Here is a 19,192-nt window from a genome sequence, read left to right as displayed (position 1 = left end):
TAAGAAGATAACGGATGACTGCGCGCTTAAAGGTGATGGGTAAAAGGGATTAATGAACTTCGCATATTAAGTCCCACTGACATTTATAGAAAGAAAATTATTTCGAATAAATGCACATTTGCCTTTAAATAACTGTTGTGTAACTGATATTGCAACATAACTGTCAGATGATAATTTAATAGGCGACATTAACCTAAGCGACTATAAAGGGTGAATGAGAATTATGAAATATGAAGCAAGCACACCAACGCAGACACACACACACACACACACACACACACACACACACATACACACACACACACACACAAACTCACACACACACACACACACACATACACACTCACTCACGCTCACATATGCACAAACAAAGGCAGAAACACACACACATACACACACACGTACGCAAGAAAGCGGACAGCCGTATGTATAAACAAACGCATGCACATAAAGTTACAATCACAAGCGCTCATAGTTATTCTCCCAAAATAAATTTTTGGAGCCACATCTGACTATTTCCGGGTGAATCTTTGCATGTAGCATAAATTTGGATAGTTTTAATTTAATAACATGTATACATGCACAGAGCCAATAATGTGTTCTAAAATGTTTACATGTGCATATTTTCAGTTAATCTGAAAAATTAACAAGATTATATGTGTGTGTGAATGTGTGCGTATGTACGCATGCGCGTGTCTTTGTGTGATTGAGTGTGTGTTTGTGTACATATCTATGGATTCACACACATACACGCACTCATATTTACATGTATATTATCAGCTTCACCATGCCTGTTTTCTGAGCCTACACCAACAGCACATTTCGTCACAATATTCAATCATTCTCTGTCCTTTACGACTTTTTTACTCTGTCTAAAAATTTGTACGCTTTGATTACCTATGCTGCACTACCAAAGTGCATCTATGCATTGCATTTATAATGCGATGTACTTTATTACTCAACACTCAAACTTGTGTAAGTGATATAATAAATGATCATCAATTTTAAAACGTTCTCATCTCTAATTATTGATGGGTTATGTATATTACGCTGTATCCTCTGTCAGTCTGCATACGACTTTTGTGATCACGCAACGATACGAGTTTAACGGAATTAAACTATAAGAACCGTAGTACTAACAGTAAAATACATACACATTGAGCACATCTATTTCTACATATATATATATTTTCCCGATGGAGCGTTTGCCTGTTGAATAGAGATTTATCGACGTAATTAAAGATTACAGTAAATCTTAACAGAGTCCTCATTAACTAGTAATTCTTTCTCATTTTGTCTAAAGGCCAGTAGTTTTTGCGGAGGTGTAAGTCGATAGATTCGACCAAACTGCTTAACTGGAACCTTATTTTATTGACCCTGAAAGCATGAGAGGAAAACTGCACTCGGCGGTAAATAATAACTATGCAATGTGCGGCTGTGTGGCACCTTGGGCAAGTGCCTTCTACTATAGCCTCGGGCCGACCAAAGCCTTGTGAGTGGATTTGGTAGATGGAAACTGAAAGAAGCCCGTGGTATATATGTATATATATATATATATATATATGTATGAGCGTGTGCATGTTTGTGCGTCTGTGTTTGTCCCCCCAACATCGCTTGACAACCGATGCTGGTGTGATTATGTCCCCGTAACTTAGCGGTTCGGCAAAAGAACCGATAGAATAAGTACTAGGCTTACAAAGAATAAATCCTGGGGTCGATTTGCTCGACTAAAGGTGGTGCTCCAGCATGGCCACAGTCAAATGACTGAAACAAGTAAAAGAGTAAAAGAGTATACGTACAAGTGTACCATAAAACTATTTGAACACAATTTAATTAAATTTAATACAATGAGCCTGACATCCTTATCCATAGAACCATCGGCTAAAGGTAACTAGTCTCTTGTAAGAATTGTAGCTAATAAATAACATACACAGCTGCTGCTTAACAAAATTAATTTCCATTCTTAGCTTCTTAAGCTAAACGTAACTGTCTCTAGCTATGCAACTATATATGCCACTCACACTTAAAGGAGTCAATTGGCGAGAAATTAATTCCTAGTTCAATGAATGACAGGAATGAAATAATCTACAAGTTTATTACTCGGTGTTTCACAGCTTATAGCTGCTTTGAAATTTATCAGCCTTGTTACAGAACAGCAGTAATATCCAATATGAGACCTGACACCCACGGATCGCATTAGGAAGCACTCTGCCGCTCGATAGAAATATGATTGTCCAAGTAGAATATAATGTCTCCCACAATAGCCACTTGAAGAAATACGATTGACAAATTTGCGCGTATGGAAACTGTTCGGTTTCTAGACCGATCAACCTAACAGTCTTATATACCTAATTGTTCGTTGTACTCACTCTTCCACATTGACTCAAGTTATACACATGCACACACACGCATGCTCATACACACACACGCATGCTCATACACACACACACACACACACACACACACACACACACACACACATTTAATCTTTTGCACGATAAGATCACAACAGGATTGACGCAAATTCCTACAGTTTTGGAAAACGAAAATATATGTAACGTTTACTCTAGAAAGTTCATACACACATACATATTTGCTTCCATTCACCCATCCATCTATCAATCAATCTAAAATAATGGTTATGCACATAGATATGGAATCATCTTAATTACATAGCTCCCGAGATTGAAATAATTATGCAATTAACCCTAGTATCTAATTAACCGACTTTAGTAATTAGATGATACATTACTGTAATTCAATGCAGTGTCAGTTGCCTGTATCGAGTAGATTTATAAAACACGAAAATCCTTTTGTACTTAATTTTAGTTCTTGTGTACTGATAATATATTTATGTTACCCTTAGACTAGCTCTCCGTTTTCGAGATATATAGTTGTATGGGAATTTCTTGACACATGTCTGTTGACATTTCTCTACCACCCAAACTATGTCTCAAGGATGATTGTCATTTTAGTTATTGTTTGTTCCTTCTCGAGCCATGCCTAGCTCATAAGAGCGGGTTTCCCGGTCTTGTTGGCGTATAGGTTCCCCACCTGGAGGGGACACCGGTCCGTCACTGGTGAGCTGCTAGATGCAGGAGTAAAGAGTGAGAAAAATTTGTGGCGAAAGAGTCAGCAGAAGTTAGCCATTACTATCTGCGGGAACCGCGTAGAGCTTAGATGTTTCACTCATAAACACACACATCGCCCGGACTGCGATTCGAACCAGCATTCCCTCGACTGCGAGTTCCATTCTCTAAACATTAGGCCATGTGCTCCCACGTCATTTCATTTATTACCCAGTGTTTCATAGCTTATAGCTGCTTTGAAATTTCACAGCGTTGTTACGGCACGGCAGCAATATCTAATATGCAACATGACACCCACTGATCGCATCAGGAAGCACTATGTATATAGATTTGTTGCTTGTAGTATTATTCCAAAGAGTGTGAGTGGAGAGAGAAAGGGAGGAGAAGGATGTGGTAATGTAGGGACGAAAACAAAGAGAAATGTATGAGTGAGTTGGTGCTATGTAAGAAGTCTCAACTTAAGAAATATATAGACAAACGGAAAAGACATTCAGGTGGAGGGTAAACGGAATATCACTTAACATTAATAAAAAAACATGGTAAGATTGTAGCATAAAAAGGAAGGGTTAAGGCACGGTAGTAGGAGGAGAAGGAGAAAAATGTCTAAACGAAGGTGAAAGGACCAGGGAAGGTGACTCCAGGACTGTGGGTGTGTGATTTCAAGGTGGTCAAATATTGTGAGAAACTCTATATTTGGTGTGTATTTCCCAGTGAATTTATCAGTGGCGTCGTGGCATCCTAAATGAAAATAAGATGAGATAAAGAAGAAAGCTAATGTGTGGTACGAGAGTGTGGTAGCCACAAGTCCCAACACACCATCTTACATCGGGGTTAATATTGTCTATAATCAGAGACTAAGATAACGTATAATCAGAGTATAATTGAATAGTATGGTTTTACTAAGTGTATATACGATAAAGAATTTATTCAAGAAGTGGTTTCATAATTGAATATAAGACGAAATTTGTCTTGTTTAATATAATAAAATTATCAGAACAATATCAATATGTTTCACTCTTTTGACATTATTGGTGTGGAAATACGAGACACTACAAGGTTAAGTCACAATAAAATGTAACTTTCAAATATCAATTTATTCATGTTTTAGTAAATTTTACGAAAAATTTCGCCAAATTTTAAGAATAATTTTGTATTAGTAACCGAATACAGCTTTGCATAAATGATACAGTTCATGTAGATTTGATGTCGTATATTTCGGCGTTTGAAAATTTGGCCAACACGTCAAATGATATAGCTGCATGCAGTGGGCGAAATCGGTTGTCTATATATATATATAAATATATATATATATATATATGGGAGAATATACAAATAATAACAACAGACGAGGACAGGTGGTGTAAATAACAAAAGTATATATTAGTATGACGCTCGGGAATACGGAAAGTCTTTGACGTTTCGAGCTACGCTCTTCAACAGAAAGAATACGGAGACAAGGAGAAAAACACGGAGAAAAAAAAATTGAATAGTGTTCAGTCAACGGTCAATCATAATAATGGCCGATCATAACAATGACTGACCGGAAGTTAGACATTATTATTTCAGGAGAGCTAAGAAAGGGGGAGATAACAAACGGTGATCGGGAACGAGGGGCTGTGTGTGGGAAGTAGAATGCTGGTGAACTTGACGTATGTAGTGTGAAAATGGGGAAGGGAGAAAGGGAGAAAGGGAGAAAGGGAGTTAGTAGTTGGTCAGTTGTAGTGTGTGCGTGGTGTGATGCGAGGGTATTGGTGTGGTGTGATGTGAGGGTGTTGGGAGGTGGGGAAGGCATGGGTGGAGTGTGGGTTAGGCTTAGGGTGAGGTAGAGGTAGGGGTCTGTGGGTATGGGTGGGTGGTGGGTGTAAGGAATTGGATGGGGTGGAGTGGGAAGGTAGAGTAGGAGTGTGTTGGGGTGTGCTGGGATGAGCTTATGAGAGGGTGTTGACGAGGAGGGAGAAGGGGAAGGTGGATGTAAGAGAGGGGGAAGATGGGTATGGGAGGGGAGAGGAAGAGAGGAGAGAGGGTGGGTATAAGAGAGGGAAGGTGGATTAAGAGAGGGTATGGGGGGTATGGGGGGAGAGAAAGAGGGGAAGATGGGTATGGGGGGAGAAAGAGAGGAAGAGAAAGAGAGTGAGAGAGAGAGAAGAGGAGTATGGGGTGAGAAAGGGAGGAAGAGAAAGAGTGAGAGAGAGGGGAAGAGAGTGAGAGAGTAAGTGTGAGAGAGTAAGAGAGTAAGAGAGTAAGGGTGAGAGAGTAAGAGAGTAAGAGTGTAGAGAGTAGGAGAGTAAGAGTGTAGAGAGTAAGAGTGGGGAGTACGAGAGAAGAGAGTGAGAGTAAGAGAGAGGAGAGAAAGAGTAGGGGTGAAGAGAAGTGGGAGTGGAGAGAAGTATGAAGAGAGGTGAAGAGACGTACAAAGAAGTAGGAATCGGAGCAGGAGGTGGGGGAGGGGAGAGATGGGTGGTAGGAGGGAGGGTGGGGGAGAGAGACAGGCGGAGGGGGTTAGATGAAGAGTGGAGGGGAGTTGAGCCCATGTGGCGCAAAGGAGCGAAGATAGAAGATTAATCTCTGTTCACGGCGCAAACGGGAGTCCGGATGGCCCCTGTGCATGGACAATCCAAACACAGACAGGTGTTGCCGCAAGGAGTGGCCGGCAGAACGGAAGTGGCGTGACACCGGGGTGTCATTGCCGACGTTGATGTCTCGGAGGTGTTCCGCGAATCGGTCGGCCAGGTGGCGCCCCGTTTGTCCGATGTACAGGGATTGGCAGAGAGAGCAGGAGAGGCAATATATGATGTTGGTAGACGTGCAGGTGAAGGAGTCGGTGATGCGATAGGGTCGGTGATGGGTGCTGGTGAGGAGGGTGGTGTTGGAGAGGTAAGGGCAAGTGCGGCAGCGTGGGCGGGAGCAGGGGAACGAGCCAGGTTGGGAGGTTGGGTTGGGGAAGAAGCTGTGGACCAAGAGGTCCCGTAGGTTGTGGGCTCGTTTGAAGGAGGGGAGGGGTCGATTAGGGAAGATGTGGGAGGTGGAGGGGTCGGACTGGAGGCGCCGAAAAGCTCGGAGAATGGAGCGTTGGAGAGGCAGGGTGGTGGGATGGTAGGTAAGGGGAAAAGGGAGGCGGGAAACGGCAGGGCGGGTTCGGGGGGAGAGAGCAGATGCACGGTCCACAGAACGTGCTCTGGCAAGGGCGGAGTGGATAGTGGTTGGTGGATATCCACGCAGGCTAAAGTGGTGAGCCATGAGTTGAGACTGAGTCTCAAAGTCATGGCTGTCGCTACAAAGTCTGCGTAGACGGAGGAATTGGGAATAGGGGATAGAAAGTTTTGTGTGTCTAGGGTGGGTGGAGGAGAAGTTGAGATAGGAGTGTGAGTCTGTGTGTTTGTAGTGGATGGAGGTGCTAAGGGCGGAGTGGAGGATGCTGACCGAAATGTCGAGAAAGGGGACAGAGGTGTCAGAGACAGTACAGGAGAAGTGGAGGGCAGGATGGAAAGACTGAACGAAAGTGAGGAACGAGTCAAGACGTTCGCGGGAGAGTGAGGTGGCACCGATACAGTCGTCGATATACCGACCGTATAGTTCGGGAGTGGGACCAGTGAAACTGGAGAATATTTGGGCCTCAACATAACCAACGAAGAGGTTCGCGTATTTGGGGCCCATTCTCGTCCTCATGGCCACTCCCGAGAGCTGCTGGTAGATATCTCCCGCGAACAAGAAGCAGTTGAGAGATAGGACAAGTTCGGCCAGACGAATGAGTGTGGAGATGTCGGGTTGTGGGTTGGGGCGTTGGTCTAGAAAAAACTTCAGGGCACGCAGACCCTCGTCGTGGGGGATCACTGTATAGAGGCTCTGGATGTCTAGAGTGAAGAGAAGCTTAGAAGGGCCGGGAGGGAAAGAGAAAGAGTTGAATAGACGAAGCGCGTGGTTAGTGTCATGAATGTGGGAAGGGAGAGAAGCCACTAGGGGGTCGAGGACACGGTCTAGGTATTTTGAGATAAGCTCGGTGGGGCAGTTGCAGGCGGAGACGATGGGGCGGCCAGGGTTGTTCGGTTTATGGATCTTGGGGAAGTAAATGGTGGGGGTGCGTGGGGTGCGAACAATAAGGTTGGAGGCGGTGGTGGGGAGACGGGAGGAGAGGATGAGGTCATGGATAGTGGAGGACACAGTCTGTTGGTAGCTGGGCGTGGGGTCGGAGGGCAGGGGGCGGTAGAATGAGGTATCTCGAAGTTGACGGAGAGCTTCGGCCTCGTAGAGGTCCGCGCGCCATGGGTGCGTGTGCCTGTGTAGTATAAACACTGATGGTTTTCAAGAAACTAAGGGTAGCATGAGGTCTAATAGTAAAGAGCCACTACTCTCTAGAGTAACAATTTCTATCTGATCAACAAAGTGAGTCACCACACTAGCAACCAGCACATGCACCCATACTTATAGACAAGAGCTTCTGAGCCATTCTTGAATTTCTCTTATAACTTGTCCATCGATCTTTGCAGAGTATTGGTCGAAGAGTGGTTAATATTATTACTAGTGTTGCTTACTGCCATTTTTCCGACCTGACATTTAAAGTTCAAATGGCACCCTTGCCGATTGTGCCTTTTAGCCTTTCGTGCTTGATAAAACAATTGTCAGTTGAGCACTTGGGCCCGTGTTTTGGCTTAACCCTATTGAAATTGTTGATCTTGTGCTAAAATTTGAAACTAATATTATTCCAATCGTTATTGATGATAATGATGACCCGGTACTATGATTGAAATTACCTTGTGAAATTACCCCTATCGATGATCTGATTTCAAATCACGTTATGGTCAACTTTAGCTTTTATTCCTCCGGGGCTGATAAAATGAACTTTCCGCCCAAGAGTCGTTAGTATGGACAAAACGTCTTCCATGCGCCTGTTAGCCATGCGCCTAAACTAAAAACCAGTAGTAGCAATATTGATTCGAGTGCAATTAAAAATATATATTCTAGTGAGATGGTGATGTAGTTTACAACTCTTTAGGAAATACTAAGATATTTTGCCTGTGACATCATTGATATTATTATTATTTCAGGATTGGTGTTTAAGGCGGGTAATTGGTAACTTTAAATAATAGAAGAATGCAACTGAACAGAGTTTTTCCCCCAAAGAGTAGTAGAGCCCATGAATATGGATATTTGTATTTTTCTCTTTCTCTCACTCTCTCTATCCCTCCCTCTCCATATATATATATAATTACATATATGCATGCATATGCACTGCTGTGTATAAATATGTGTAAATATATAAATATATAGTCTGTGCAGCCATATATAAATGTGTACGAGTGCGTGTAGGTCGATGCCCGTGGGTATGTGTGTATACGTATGTATATTTATGATTGCGCATATACATATGCAAAGAAATGTGCATATATATAAATATATATATATGGAGAGAGAGAAAAATAGAGAGAGGGGAGAGAGGGAGAGGCAGGGGGAGATAGAGGGACGCGAATGTACAAATATATATACACACATACATGAAAAAATATGTGCAAGTATGCGAAACATATACATATGCGTAATACGTGTAATATATATACATACATACTTCCGTCCGTGTGTGTGTGTTTGTGTGTATGTGCTTGTGTATCTGTGTATCTGTGTATGTATGTATGTATGTATGTATGTGTGTATGTGTGTATGTATATATATATATATGTGTGTATGACGTCAAAGAAAAATTGTATATGCTTGAGTAAATCTCATATTCTCCGAATAAGTAATCCCCCAAGAAGAAATTGTTTTTCTTCTTTTGTTTCAAAACGTTATAATCCTTTAATGCACAGAGATCTCACAGCGATTAACCGTAGAGACGGAAATATATGAGTTCAAAACGAAAGAAAGAGATGCAGATAAATTTGATGAATAAATAAATCAATAAATAAATATCGAAATATAGAAAGAAGGAAAGAACGGAGAAAGGAATATTGAATAAATGTAGGTAGGAAGAAATGAAATAACGATTTCATTTTTCTTTATATTTATACAATTACAAGCTATAATTTTGAATTGTGGGTGAGTAAAAACATACATCTACATTCTATGATAGACAAGCACATTCGACGCATACGCACATTACACACACCCGTAGAGACATATAAATATACATATGTTCACATATGCACATACATTAATTTTCATATATAATACATAACAGACAGACAGATAGATAGATAGACAGGGAGAAAAAGAAAGAGAGAGAGAGAGAGTGAGAGAGAGATACATAGATACATGCAAATTTTATTTAAACATCTTCAAGACATGCCACGTAGATTCTCAAGTATTAAATAATTTCTTTTACTTAATTGCATTTTACATTTTAATGTAGCCGTCCATCTCTCTTGTTCACTTCGTGTTCAGGTTCTTCACAGCTCCTTGCCAAATCCAGCTCAGAATGTGTAAGGCAAATATCTATTTATTCGTCTCTTGAAGAGTATGTTTTTAAAATGTCCTCATTGGATCTCCAAGGCCTTGTACACTGGTTACAATGGGCTTCGCTATGATCCTGAGCAAAGCATCAACTCAAGTAAAAACATCACGTTGAAACTGGAGAATGTAACTGCCAACAAAATCAAAATAATAATAACATCAGAACTCAGATAGCGCAAAACACCGTCCAGGCAACACCAACGTCATCTCAACGATAAGCCAGAGATGATTTTAAAAATGAGAATATCTGAAATAAACTCGACTTCTCTCACAGACAAGAATACAAAAAATGAAACCAACCGCTTTCAAAAATTAAGTTAAAAACCGGAAAAATAATCCAGAGTCTTTGTCCGGTACCTATTTGATCCCAATGGTAGACATGGAATTTGAAGGTGGCTGTAGAAAATTTAGTAACAGTAATAAATAGTTCATCCGTTTCTAATACAAGCTAAAGTTAACAAATTTACCATTCAAAGGTTTCAAAGGCGGAAATATTAATAAGAATATGTTCTACTCATTTTTAAATGAATAGCATGAGACAGTTCAGTTTTCTCTTCTCTTAAATTCCAGCCTTCCTTTATTATTCCTGTTGTTTTAGATCGATGTATAGATGCATGTATTTATGTATGTATGTATGTATAAGTGTTAATATTTATGTATAATATATAATATACATATTATAAAAATATGTTAGTATTATTTAATTTATAAACGGTCCTGCTGACATTTGTTTATGTAGTTTGATTTCTTTATCCATTAGATTCTACTAAGATAGAGCTGCGAGTAATATTAATAATGGAGAAACGAAAATAAAATATTGGAAACATCCTAAAGGGAGATAATCGAGAAAGACTTGAAAGTCAACTTAAGATCGTAATTACGTAAAATAAAGTGAATATAACAAAGAATCCATAATCACTGTTCGGCACCGTACCCATCCCAAAATCTAAACAGTTCCTTCCAGTCCAGTCATGTGGCCAAAATCTCTGAAAGTTTCATGCGAATCCATCCAACTCTTCTTGAGATATCTTGTCCACAGACAATCAAACAAATAAACACGACTGAAAATAAAACCTCCGCCTTAGTGACGGCGGAGGTAATAACAATGACAGGCATAATTTATGCGGCTTTTTATTGTTATCTGCACATCATTCTGGGTAGGTTGATGATTTTCTACAGCACTTTCTACGAACATCTCTCCGGTTAGACGAGATCATCGTCTGTAAGGTAACCAAATAGTGTAAACGTGCATTAATGCTAGGAAACGGTATAGGTTGTAGTTAAAGTGGATGCATGATTCCCATTAAGACTATAGACGTGGGACGGAGAGACTTTGCAAGACATCCACCTTAAAAACATTTCAAATGATTTGTGTCTACTATGGTGCCAACAAAGTGAACCCTTCATTCTGTGAGCGGACAGGCAGAGCAATGCACCAGACTATTTGAGATTAAAAGGACATATCTGTGACTTCACTGTGAACCTGAATAAACACGGCTGAGTGCCTAATAATGAGAATCTGCAAATATGTTACGACAATTGGTCACAAATCTAATGGTTGCATTCAACTTATTCAGTGGGTGAATTTTGCACACGCACTTACACTCACAAACACACACACACAAAAACGTACACACATACACACAAACACACACACACAGATTCATTGTACCTCTCTTACTCCCACTATTCTTTCAACAGTTCTTTCTCTGAGAGGATGAACGCTGTCCATACGTAAAGGCGTTACAATTTTAAAATCCCTCTTCATATACAGCTTAAGAGAAACGTACGAGTTCTTCCTTCCTAAAGGCAAGGTGTCGGAGAACCTCACCATAATCCTTCAACTGAAAATCCTCCAAACATATTCTTTCGTCACTACAACCCTGTTGGCACTCCGTCGCTTACGACGTCGAGGGTTCCAGTTGATAGGATCAACGGAACAGCCTGCTCGTGAAATTAACGTGCAAGTGGCTGAGCACTCCACAAACACGTGTACCCTTAACGTAGTTCTCGGAGATATTCAGCGTGACACAATGTAACAAGGCTGACCCTTTGAATTACAGGCACAACAGAAACAGTTAGAGAAAATTGTGGTGACAGTACAGCAGGGTTCGCCACCATCACCTGCCGGAGCTTCGTGGAGCTTTAGGTGTTTTCGCTCAATAAGCACTCACAACGCCCGGTCTGGGAATCAGAACATTGATCCTATGACTGCGAGTCTGCTGCCCTAACCACTGGGCCGTTGCGCCTCCTCATTACAACCATATCATAACTAAAACTCTTGTGAGAAGGAGGATTAATAATAACATTTCTTTCTATTATTTTGTCACCGGGCAGCATTCATACATACAACAATATTATATAAAAGATCTCAGTACGTTGGTGTACATTATAATTGTAAGGAGAATTGAGTTGTTAAATATTTGACAGTATACAAATCTCCAGTTAATACAAGCGAAAATATATTGAAAATACAATATTAAACATACCATTTATATTAGAGGGGATAAACCCTTACCAAGTTTTACTCCGGTGACATCTTTTTAAATTATTTAATCGCAAAAAATATCCGTATGCCCTCGCGTAGGATTAAAAGGAAAAAGTACACGTCTTCCTGTGTGATAAATTGCAACACATCATAATTTTGAGTCTGATCGTTATTAGCAGCTTTTTTCTTCCATATTCCACATAATAGAAGCATAATTTTTCTTTTATCTGAAATTTAAAATTCGCTTGTCTGTTCTTATATCGTTCAATTATTCAACAACTTTTCGCTGGCTATTCAATGACTTGTGTGCTTGATGTTTTCGTTGACTTTCAGTTTTCGATGGTGAGGGATTTAGCCTTTTTCCCTAAAGTTGCCATCATCTTTCTACCGTTTCAAGATGGCAGGACGCTTCCAAACGTTGGGATGAGGGAGCGGATCCCTGTTCGATGACTTCGAACACCGGGAACACAGTGATTTGTTTAACTAATCTCCACACTAGTTAAAGCTGTTTTTTAAACATAGCAGCTTATGTTGCATTTGTATATCAGTTTATCCACTACCTCCCAGTCTTTGCGTTTCCAGTTCCTAAGGACATAAATCCATTACTTCACTCGTAGCACAACATATATCACAGATCCTTCTCTATTTTGCTTCTCGCTTTATCAGTTTTTATATTCATATTCTCGATTGAGATTTGCGCTGGGATTCTTTTGCATTGTTCGAGGGAATATAGAATTGCACATCCATGGAACGACCATGTCATCTGTCCTATGATATTTATGTTTCTACGGTAACAACAAATGGAACCACCATGTCATCAGCCATATGACCTTTATGGTACTGCAGTGACAACAACACGAGGGTCAACAATGCTACCAGCGTCAATTGTTGTGACACGTGTGACGTGATTGCATTACTATCCTAGTTGCAAGTGTGACATACTAGTTTAAATTAATTTCTCGCACAGTTTTCGGATTTGAAGACAAACTATCCCGATCAATTGAACTCATTTCCAACAGTTCGTTGCATTGAGATATCCTAATCTGTTTCAAGGAATTCAGAAAAAGTATACTTCGATTTCGTGAAGCAGAAATCTATCTTTAATTTTCAATGTTTATTTGCTTTCACTTATTGCACCGGTTTGCTGTCATTGTTGTTACTAAGACATATTTTTATAATGCTAACATTTCTACCCTCAAGTGTCAAAAACTAACTACCTGTGACTGTATATGCTTGATACGTTGAACTTTCTTTTGTTTATTGGTTCCTGAAAAGCATTCCTCTTTCCATCTATTCAGGATTCATTTTGTATATTTGAAAATAATTTCAGAAATTATATTTATTTTTTTACGAGGATGCAAGTATCTACTTTCTTGCTGGTATTTCTGTCCTTACTTCTAATAAATACATCATACTGAATAAAACGCAAACAATATTTAACGAAAATTAAAATTATGTCAGACCCTTAGTAAATAGAATAGACTTCCGTTCTTGGCTGGCGCTCGATTACTGTACTTCGAAAACATACGATTCTAAGTTGAATTATGAAGGATTTGAACGTACAACGTAAAGATCCTGAACGAATACAGCATAATATTTTATCCGATGTTTTAGAGATTCTTCCAAACAACAATAGTGACAGTTGTAACTGTAAAATCAAGTCATACTAAACGTCAATACTAACAATGCGGAGAACAATATTAGAATGTATAGTATAACAACAAAAGACAAAAAGAAGAATAGAAACATGTAAAGACAAATGAGTCAGGGAATTAAAGAAAGCCATAATGATAGATAGGTGAGGCGGTGAGGGTAGTATGGGATGAAGACACATTGAAAGGAACGAAAGCAGAAGTAAACGAAAAAAAATGTGAACAAAAACAGCAGCTTGTGCTAGCAATGGCAGCCATATTTCATGCATGACGTTCAAGTAATGGATTATTTTCTTAGCTTAAACGTCGATCTGCGAAATTGAATATCGGAATCAATAACATATTGATTATATTTAGCAGTTCTTGCAAGTGGTAATAATGATATATTGGTGATGTAGATGTTACTGCTGGTGCTGTTGGAATTCTTCTTCGTATTGTTTGCGTGAAGTAATTTGCCTCATGTGACAAGATGTAACAATGCAAATTGTTTACTCTGAATGTAATGGAGAAATATATTGAGTGACAAAGAACAAATAGGAAAAGAGATTGAGAATTGAGAACAGACCATTAGGGCAAGTAACATACACACACGCATACAATCATAATCACACCTATGTTTAAGAATACATGGGCCTGTGTATATATATATATATAAATATATATACATAGTGTGTGTGTGTGCTTGTATAGTACAAATCATCAGGCCTACAAATTACTTATGCTGTCATTTGCATTTTACTCATATGTTTGAGTGTGAATATTTGTTTGTGTACACACACGTACACCTGAATGTCTGTATGCGCGTGTTGTTCTTCAAGGAACGCTGTTTTGTATGGACAGTTTTACGCACCCCTTTCTCTTCAGAACTGTTCTCATTGGCAATCACTCCGCATTTGTATCTTGAAAACTGGGCCCTCATATGTTAACTCTGCATTATTGTTGCAAGTGTTGTCATATATTGAATTAACTGAACTGTGTTCCAATAGTTATTGTATTATTACACATGTATGAGATAATTAAGACTTCGTAATTGTGCAGTATACCTCATAACAGCCCATAATTCATTTATTGAAAATTTTATTTCAACAGTGACAGAATCATAATTAGGGATATGATGTTTGCGTGTATGTCAGAGCTCAAACTCGTAGAAGGATCCAAACTTTCTGCAAGCTAATGAAGTAAAATCTAATTTTACATTAGTCCTGCTGACAGCAACGATGGGCTATGCCTCGTGTGTAATTTCATTAAAACGTGTCGAACGGAGCTGCTTTTGAGATACGTGTGGTCAATGTTTCTGCGAATGCAGTGTTATTGAGAAAAGTGAATAGAAACTACTTACAGCCAACGAGGTTGTAAATAGTTATCAACTCGGCCGTTATTTGTTTACGGTATTTATGTTCAAACTGCACGCATTTTTATTTAAATTATATACCACCTTACAAAAGTGATAGTGGGGAAACATATGAGAAAAGCAATGTTTGTGGAATGGTTAGATAACATTAATGGGAACTACAGAAGTATGTGATTCTATACACTTTTGGTACATAGAATGAGAATTCGGCGAAACATAACTAAGCTAAACAAAACGGAAATTCTGTGAGTGCGTTGGATCTAGAACAGTTTAAACTTCAAACAAATAATTTTTTTCCGTAATTAGATTTTAATAAACCATACATAATATCCCTAAACAAGAGAGAATGTCCTACATGAGAAGAGGTTATTTTACACTTATTGTATGGAAGTTAGTAAGCTATTTTTATTGTTGTCTCAATCGTCTACACTAGGAGAACTGCGATTGATTCAATCGTCTATGCCTTTTAAACGAACAGATCCTTTTTGTTTTTCTTTTTGCTTTTTTTTATTTTTCTGTCTGTACGTATGTAAGTGTATGTGTTTGAAACTAGACATTATAAGTGTTACAACACATTTCGAGTAATTTATAGCCATCAAAATTTTATATTTATTAGATTATTCATAAATCACAGTCACGAAAAAATCTGGGATAGTCAAACATTTGTCATAAATATACAAGATAATAGTATTATCAAATATAAATAATTTTCTCTGCTTCAAGTTAACAATGCTTTACCAAGGTGACTACAATAAAGTTGTCTGTATGTTAGTTCTACATGATTAAGTTATATATTTGTTTTATAAACGTTTATCTTGCGTGTAATAATATTAGATACGAGGTTTACAACAAAGTTGAAAAACAATTTGATAACGACCTGGAACACCTAGAACACACTGTTAAAGTGTAACTTCAGGTTATATTTAGTATAGCTATATTTGTTTTTCTACTATCTCTGAACCTCTGTCTTACTTCCTCCTCTTTTTGAATATAAATATTTCAGCCGTTATAAAAATGTTTATTAACGGTTTTAATATTGCATTGTTAAAAGCGCTATTACGGCATAGTAAAATAACCACGACAATGTAAATGCTGATTTCATATCGTCTACATTCCCTCTACAATATGAGGCTTAATGTCAATGTTAACGACATTGCTATCAGAATTGACGAAACAATGCAGTATGAAATAGATTAATATATTATTTTTCACTAGAGCAAAACATTTCATTCTAGAGCAAAGACTTAGCTGTAATACTTAGTACATGAAGAATATAGATAATTGATAATCATCTCTCTCCTTCATGACGCTAATAAAGGAAATGTAACCTACTGTATAAATAAAAAATAAAATAAAAACTATGTGTTTTTGCATGAGTGTATGTCAGCGAAAGGCTCAGAAAAGATGCGTCCAAGGACGAAACTGATTTAATTTTTGAAATCTGCCTACCAATGAAAAGTGTTTTGCTTATTAATAATCAAAAGATAAAGTTTATATGAAAAATGATTCAGCCAACATTGAATGTATGTAGAAGCCGCCATCGTAAATTCATGATTACCTAAGTGCCTGTACTTTTGTGTGTGTGTCTCGTCTTTTAACTGTTACGCCTCTCTCTTTCTTTCTCACTCTCCCGTTCTCCATTTGTCTATTTATTTCTTTCTAATTGTCTAACTACCTCTCTCTGTCTCTCCGTTTTTCCTTTCTCTCAATATTTAACACACACACTCACACTCTTTAGCTGTATATGTATTTCCATCAGGCATGCTTCCACTTCATTCTCTCTTTCTCTTTCTTTCTCTCTCTCTCTCTCTCTCTCTCTCTCTCTCTCTCTTCATATATAATGTAATACACTTCAGTCAGTAGAGACAAACGCGTCTGCCTACGTACCTCTCTCTATTTGTCTATTTATGTATATCTATCTTTTAAGCTTCACCCTCTCTATATATATTTACCACATTCTGTCTATATGTATATCTCTCACATATGCGGTTCTCTATGTCTTGATAAGGCATGTAATGCAAATCAGTCACATGAGACAAACGCGTCTGTTTATCAATGTATCTATTGTCTCTTTATATTGTCTCCCTCTATTGTCTCTTGCAATCTTTTACGCATATCTTATTGTAATGTTCATTCTCGATATTGATATTTACCACAATCTGTTTAATTCTTTACATATATATGTATATATATTTCTCACTGTAAATGTATTTGTGTATGCTGTGTGTATCAGTGTGGATGTATGTCTATGTGTAAAGAATTTCATTAGGGCGACATTCGAAAGAGCGTCGCAAAATATCGGCAGCGGCCTCAGGAGACAACGGATAAGCGAAGGCAGAGATTTGATGATATGCGAACAGGAGCCTCCTTCGAACAATCTGAGGTGACAACCGAGCATAAGATTCATGGATTACATGATTAGTGGAGAAGAGCGTCCGTCGTACCGACCCAGCAGGCGATGTCCCATTTTAATTCAAACAATCTCGATTTCCAATAGCATTATCTTTGCAACGGCTATCAGCATTTCGCAAAGGCAATCAATTTAGTTTCGGTTGCCAGTTCACATCTTGAAGAACACTGCTTCACCCATAGTCATCTTGACGGTGAATGTTCGAGAGTAAGAAGTAGGAAAAACCTTTATATCTATGCAGCAAATGGACAAACAAAAAACTTCGCCTATCGAGACATTATAAAATACTTTAAATAATGCAGAAATCTGTCCTGATCTAACGACCTATCCGTTGGAGGTGACATGGTCTGACATGGATTAAAAAGAATTGAGATAAAGGTATTCCCTGATGAAAAAATCTGGGCAACGATAGGCTACCTTTATAACATGCAATATGTCTCACATTTAGTTAAATATCATGGAAAGGATTATAACGAGAGAATTTAAAGTAGCAATGTGTCAGAATAAATTCAAATCAGTGTTAGAGTCAAGGAAAACACTCGGTCATTATTAAGCACTTGGACAACAGATACTTAGATTAGAGACCTATCCCTCTCGGTTAGTATCAAGACATAACCAAGAATAAAACTCTCATTACCGACTGAACCATTGTTTTTCCATTAATGAAAATGTTAGACATTTTCGCCATTGTTTTTCTTCAAATACTTCAAATATATTTCCCAATACTGAGGTGCCTTCATTAAAATCTATCCCCACGGTTTTATGCTCCACACTTATGAAAGGATTTCCGGAGGAGGCCCATGATTTTTTAGCACATCATGAAAGTTTCTTCTGTCACAGTTTGTTAAAGAAAAAATAATTTCGAAAATTCACATAATAACTACAATAGGAATAAAATGCAATTCAATAAATGCCTGTTACCAGGAAATAGGTGTGTTGTAAAGCATTACTAAATGCTATTTTATATTTCATAATGTATATAATCAAATAGCAATCTTGCGAAATCATAATATTAGGAAACTATATTTCAGAAAGAATAATCCATAAATGCAAAAGTGGGAGGACATACGTAAAGTTACCGCGGATTAGGTAGCAAGAAAATAGAATTTCAAAAATTGAAATCCCATAAAAAATTTGAAGAACACGCAATAACTCTTTACAATGCGTTTCACAAGATTTGAAAATTCCATTCAATAATTATATATCTTAATTTCTCCTATATATATATATATATATATATATATATATATATATATATATATATATATATATATATATATATATATATATATATATATATATATATATATATATATATATATATATATTTCTCTGCGTGTATGCGGATCGTGGTATTTTTCAGTGTGACAAAAAGCTCACGTTCTGACAAACAACAAGAATGAACCAAGCTTATACAATACAACAGAGGAACAACTGTAAAAACTCAAGAAAACTAGCGATCTTATTAGCAACCATTGTTTTCCGAAATCACAAATAAAATACCACACTCTTACCACTTCCATTTGACTTCCCTTCATATATTTTTCTTTATTCTTCAATTCTGATAATTAGTAATTATTTTCATAAAAATGAATAAAAGGAATTCAATTTAAATTGTGAGTTTTTGTATTGCAATTATATAATTGCTAAGAGAATATTCTTTACTGAATGTCTGAAATTAGAAAATATTTGAAATTATAGAATATATGAAATTAAGTTTTGGCATTCTATACATTTTGCCCGTGAATATTTATTCATTTT

The 19,192-nt window shown here is 38.0% G+C and overlaps 1 protein-coding gene across 1 annotated transcript in view; it reads left to right on the top strand.

The window, feature by feature from the left end:
- LOC106875874 (opioid-binding protein/cell adhesion molecule homolog) overlaps window positions 1-19,192 on the top strand; it is a 976,605-nt gene that overhangs the window by 430,079 nt on the left and 527,334 nt on the right. The window lies entirely within an intron of this gene.

This window comes from Octopus bimaculoides, chromosome 4 (assembly GCF_046866305.1).
Source record: "Octopus bimaculoides isolate indiv1 chromosome 4, ASM4686630v1, whole genome shotgun sequence".
Lineage (NCBI taxonomy): Eukaryota > Metazoa > Mollusca > Cephalopoda > Octopoda > Octopodidae > Octopus > Octopus bimaculoides.
Note: the sequence above shows the minus strand (reverse complement) of the source record. Positions and strands in the feature narration are given on the sequence as shown.